The sequence below is a fragment of the Lethenteron reissneri genome, chromosome 71 (assembly GCF_015708825.2).
Source record: "Lethenteron reissneri isolate LAM-NWPU_2019-01 chromosome 71, ASM1570882v1, whole genome shotgun sequence".
Taxonomy (NCBI): Eukaryota; Metazoa; Chordata; class Hyperoartia; order Petromyzontiformes; family Petromyzontidae; genus Lethenteron; species Lethenteron reissneri.
Window position 1 is genome coordinate 3,599,583 of NC_083849.1, and position 6,000 is coordinate 3,605,582.

Below are 6,000 nucleotides of genomic sequence, written 5' to 3' on the forward strand. Positions count from 1 at the left end.
CGGCAATGTTAGTTTTCTCTGTTGTTCAAGGTTTTCTCAGTGTTATTCAATGTTTTTACATTTAGTTTACTATTACACTGAATTCTATGGCATAATTAACTATTTTTGTGCTTAATAATCTTAAAACAGGACCCTGCGGGGTGGGCTGGTAGGAACGAACAATTGAATGGTTATAATAAAATGAAATGGCAAAAAATGGCCGCCAATAAGTGGATGCCCCATGTGCCCCACCCTCCACCCGCGTAACCCCGCCCCGGCCACCCGTGGCCCCGCCCCATCTCGGTGTCCCCGCCCCCAGCTTGTGGCCCCGCCCCTTACCGCCGTAACCCCACGTAGCTCCGCCCTGCACCTCGTGGCCATGCCCCCTGCCGCAGTAGCCCCGCCCAGCCCTGCGTAGCCCCGCCCCCTACCGCTGTAGCCCCGCCCAATACACCCCTAGCGGGGGAGAGATTCCCAGGCCTGGCTCTAGGCTGGAGACCCGCCGACGACGGGGGGGTAGGGAGTTTATTTTTATGTAAAAGCTGTAAATTTAAATGTTTCTATTTAAAAACATCAGGGAATGTAACATTATTAAACATTAACTCCCTTTCACACACGCGGGGGGGGGGGGGGTACGATACGAAGGGAGAGTTTGAGGCCTATTTCTAGGCTGTAGGCTTTTGGCCGCTGCGAGTACATTTGTAATTGAAATGTTTTACTTAAAAACTATCTCAGGGAATTATAAGGGAATGTTACACTTGTTTAGCCAGGAAAGCCTCACTGAGTCTAAAGGTTTTTGTAGGGTCCTGCCAAGTGTTTGCAGTAGGGGGCGATGTTGCTACACCTAATCGGACGATCCGAAGGGAGATTTTGAGGCCTAGGTCTAGGCTTTAGGGCGCTGTGAGTTAATTTTTAATTTAAATGTTTAATTATTAATGTATAATTTAAATGTTTTAATTATTAATGTAAACGCTTTCAATGTAAATGTTTTTATTTTAAAACATCAGGGAATGTAACATTGTTAAACATTAACTCCCTTTCACACACGCGGGGGTACGATACGAAGGGAGACTTTGAGGCCTAGTTCTAGGCTTTAGGCCTAGCTGTAGGCTTTAGGGCGCTGTGAGTTTTTATTTAATTTCAAAGTTTTAATAAAAGCTATCTCAGGGAATTATAAGGGAATGTTACACGTGTTTAGCCAGGAAAGGCTAATTAATTTAAATGTTTTAATTAAAAGCTATCTGAGGGAATTATAAGGGAATGTTACACTTGTTTAGCCAGGAAAGCCTCACAGAGTCTAAAGGTTTTTGTAGGGTCATGCCAAGTGTTTGCAGTAGGGGGCGATGTTGCTACACGGACGGGCGAACGGACAATATAATCTATTGTAGGCTGGTCCACTTCGTTCCTACCAGTAAAAACAATATTTATATACAATTTGTAGGAGTCTAGACTGGATTAATCGTATTTACATACAAATCAATGGGGAAATTAGGTTCGAGTCACGACCAAATCGGGTTGCGACCAAAGTTATGAAACGAATTATGGTCGTGACCAGAGGTTCTACTGTACACCACACTCCCAGTCTAAGTGCGACATCTAATGGGGGAATGGGGGAATTACAGGAGGAATGTAAAATGTAATTTAATAATAATACTATTTGGACAAGTTTGGCGGGCCGGATTAAAAAGCCCAACGGGCCGTACTTTGCCCATGTCTGGACTAGGCTCTAAGAAAAGCTGTCTCTGGTGTGGACCAATGAGTTTCAAGGACAATGCATAAATGATCAGAGTATTGTTTTTTTGTTGCATTTTTACTGCAAGTATTGTGGTTAATGTAAACATGATTCCTTGAAAAAGGTGTCAGTTTTGTTTCCAGAAAAAAGGGGAAAAACCCTATCAGTATATTTTGGTACTGGCAAAGGAGGCCTCATGATGAAGATCTAGTTTCTGTTGAAAATCCGTACGCCTCTGCTATAGTTAATAGTGACATTGAATGAGTCACTGTAGCGCGTGCCGCTGGGAGATTGGTAGACAATGGGATTGGGGTAGCAGCCCGTACTACCAGTTGGACCTGTGGGCAAGGCACAGAGCCTTCTGGGGGATCCAGAGGGGTGCAGGGCCGAAGGAGGAGCCTTGCCACGCTGGGGAAGATAAAAGGAGAGCTCCAACTTAGTCGGGGCTGCTGCGATCTGGAGTGAAATCGTCGTGCTGCCGTCGTCGTGATCTTCGCCCTCTTCAAGCTGTGGGTCTGGAAGCATGTTGACTGTCCAGACCCGGTATGTAGTTATCCCCTATGGCTGTGAAGCCCGGAATAAAAGAAAGAGAACCTCCTACTAGTGTCTGTGAATTAGTATACTACACATTCTTTTTAATTGCAAAAGCTAAAATCGCGATATTCAATACTTAAACTTTACCTAAGTAATGGCGGTAGGTAAACGTCAACTAAAATTCACAACATCACACTTGAAATAAGTACAGTAATATAGTCCAAATAAACTAAACAATTGAAGTAAACACGGAGAAACTGTATACAAAAACTATTTCAAGAGAAAAAATAGGATTAAACTATAAATATAAAGCAGCCTTTGGCTTGTGTAGATTTTTTTGTGAACCAAATTGCACCAACACACCCCAAACGTTGGTGTGTTTTTCACGCAATTTTTTGCTTACCTGCTCATCTTCAACACCTGTACCCCCCCCCCCCCCTGCTCCTCACCTCCCCTCCTCTCTTTCTCTTGTCCTGTGTTAAAGCCCGGGGCATTCTCACTACTTCCGGTTTGCCACACATGCAAACACATTGACATTTCAGAAACTACAGTTCCACACACTCACCATAACATAAGTGTCTCCACTGCACTGCTAAATTGTTCTCATATTTACCACGTTATCCTTCCCAATTATCAGCCCTGCGTTTTTGCCGCCACATGCATCCACTTCCAGCTCCTTACTGTCCTCTCTGCACATGCACGGCTCACCTCTAACACACACTGCAATATTTATTTTAAAAAAACATGTACTATTCTAAAATATTTACATCTACGTACCGACACTACCGACCTTCTACACAACATAGATGCTATACAACAGCTACGACTAAATACATCAAGCCTACATTGCCTGAAAATACATGCATTCGCGTTAAAATGTAATACATGTACACACACACACACTAGTAATAACCACATCAAGCACTATTAACAATTACTTCGTTCATTTGCGGCTATGTCTTCACATTCCTACAACGATTGCATATTCAACTATAATTTCCTTAACACTCTATAGCATTCACTCACACACTCACTATTTACTCTTCATGCTTATTAACTTTAACCTCCGCCTATGTTCCTCGCGGAAAACGTGCGCTTCTCTTCAAAGCCGATTACAATCATTGATGCCATTCGTATAAGTTCTGCAATGGCTGCACCTAGAGCTAATGAAACTCCTTAACACAAAGTTAGACAGCATGCTGCCTGTGCTGCACCTGCAGCTCATGAATCTCCCGAACATTAAGAAGAGCATGTTGCCAGGGCTGCGATGGCTGCACTTATTGATGACACTCCTGAACAACCAAGAAGCAAGACGGCATGCTCCCAGTGCTGCGATGGCTGCACCTACAGCTAAATAATTTCCTGCCATTGGTTCCATGTCTACTTCTTGCAGCTACTGCCATGCAATGACATGGAAAGGAGACCCTCCAGGGCTATGCTGCAACTGTCCCATGGTACAGCTGCCTACAATTAATGACCATCCCGAGCCTATTCATGTATTGATACCAGCCAACACGACACATATGCAAGCCAATTCCAAAGTATAAGTTATATGTTTTGGCACCAACTATCTCATCACGACATCTGGCTACATGCCCACATTTAAATTGCAGGTACAGGTAATATCGCATTGGCTGTCTGCTGCCACTTGCTAATGACCTACCTACCACATATCTATTTGCATGTCTGACAATACTAGCTAGACAGGCTCAACCGCACCGCAAAAATGTCATCAACACCAAGATGCAAGGTCTATTGTGGCAAGACATGGTCTATAAGGAAAACTCTTATGTTCAAAGTTTCAAGTGTGCTATGGAGAAGATGACTTCAGAATACAATGTTGTCATTCATGCTGACTAAACTCCACATGGTCAACATGAGTACCACTTAAATGCATTCACAACATCTTAAGTTGCCGTCTTTCTGACTGCTGAAGAACATGTTACTCAAGGCATTGCCTTGCAAATGAGTACCAATACCCTACACAGAAATGAAACACTCTGATCCTATGGTGCTCTTCAATGTCTACTGATTTTCTGGCAAGGTGATGATGGCTACAATTTCCCACCTCGCCAAACTGCTGTCGACATGTATGCCAAAATTGAAGCTTCATTCGATTAAATCCACCAGATGGCAAAACATCCAACATTGTCTATCCTTAAGCTCTCCAAGTGCAACGAATTTAAAAGCTGTCCTCATTATGAACAAACAAGCCCTACGATTGTATAACACAACCAATAACCCGTGGCAATATACACACATTTACAGACTTCATTGACATACTTAAATCATTCTAATAAAGCCAGCATTGCAAGACATTACTCTTAATGTTTGATTACTGAGACCTGTGCGAAGCCGGGTAACTTAGTTATTACTGAATACTATACTTTCAATGATAATGCTTGTGCATGAGTGGGGAGCGGTAGTGCAATGGTTAGCGTGCTGCGCTATAAACCCAGCGACATGATTTATATTCCCACAGAGCCAAGCCACAACATTTGGCTGTCGCCTGATGAAGCTGGTTGTAATTACTGGCGAACGCCGTATTCTGATGGTAAATGTTGTGGCTTGGCTCTCCAACACACAACCGGTGTGCTGTACTAGTGACGAATTGGCCACGTTCTATTCATGTGACAACCCTTACGAGTTGGCTGTGTCGGGTGGTGGCGGGTTTAACGACACCTTTATATATTTACGCGATCTAACACAAACCTGTATTACGGATATATATTTGGAGTTTGCGCGTCTCTTTCCCCGTGGTCGCGTGGAATTTCTTCCGGATCCTCCGTTTTTTCCCTCCACATTTAGAGGCAACATCACCACGCGTTTAAAGTATTTGACCGACATACATTTCCACACGTTGATAAGCCACTTTGTTGTGGGCAGGTTGCTTCTGAAAAAGAGCGGTATAGCTCAAGTGGGATTGGCCTGGTAAAATACAAAAAACTGTATATACATTTAAAGGAAACAAAGTTTAAAGTAGTGAGCCAGGTTAAGACAAATTCAACTTAAGCAGAGAATTAAAGCAAATGCAATCAGGCGACGGCAGGAGGCAAGGCCCCGCATGGCTAGGCTCCGCGTTGTAATGTTCCAACTTGGACATTGATTCCATACTCACTGCTACTCAATTGATGTCCCTATGAGAGAGAGGAGCGAGGCTCTACCTGGGTAAACAACAACAACCACCACGATGTGAACTTCTCACCTCGGATCGCAGTGAGCGCGCGCGCGAATCGGCAGCTTTCTGGTATCTCGTGACGTCACGCGGCAGCACGAGGTGACATGACGTCACTAGCGGGGTACACCTCCCCCTCGCGTCTCACTGATGAGGTAATGCTTTGGTGACGTCAGCGAACGAGTGTAGTTTATTAAGATTCCTATTCCATTGCTCCCTCTCTTGAACATTGACCCCTTGGGTGCGTGAGCTCAACGACAACAACGTGAACATTATTGTGTGTGTATACACTGTGTGTGTACACTGTTGGCACAGTAGGTGTCATAGGTGGTGCACCGGCCAGTCATCTCAGTCGACCCATGGCACCTGAGTCTGGCCTGTGACCTGACGGCGGGCGACCAACACTTCACGTGGCCTTAACGTGCATACAACCTGGCACAAGCGCCGTGGTGACGTCACCGCCACTTAGTGGCGAATGGCGGTCGTTCTTGTTAAAGTGTGTTTGTGTATACAGTGTATGTGCAGACTGTGTGTGTCTTTTTCTGTGTGTACACAATACGTCTACACTGCATATGTTTGA

The 6,000-nt window shown here is 44.4% G+C and overlaps 1 protein-coding gene across 2 annotated transcripts in view; it reads right to left on the reverse strand.

Moving 5' to 3' along the window:
* Positions 1-5,507, reverse strand: part of LOC133361126 (zinc finger protein 239-like) — a 29,239-nt gene extending 23,732 nt beyond the window's left edge. Inside the window, exon 1 of one of the 2 annotated variants that reach the window (XM_061579991.1) lies at positions 5,451-5,507. The gene's annotated coding sequence lies outside the window, so the exon portion shown is untranslated. The remainder of the gene's footprint in view (positions 1-5,450) is intronic. The other variant, XM_061579992.1, reaches the window with a different exon arrangement.
* Positions 5,508-6,000: the final 493 nt, after the last annotated feature.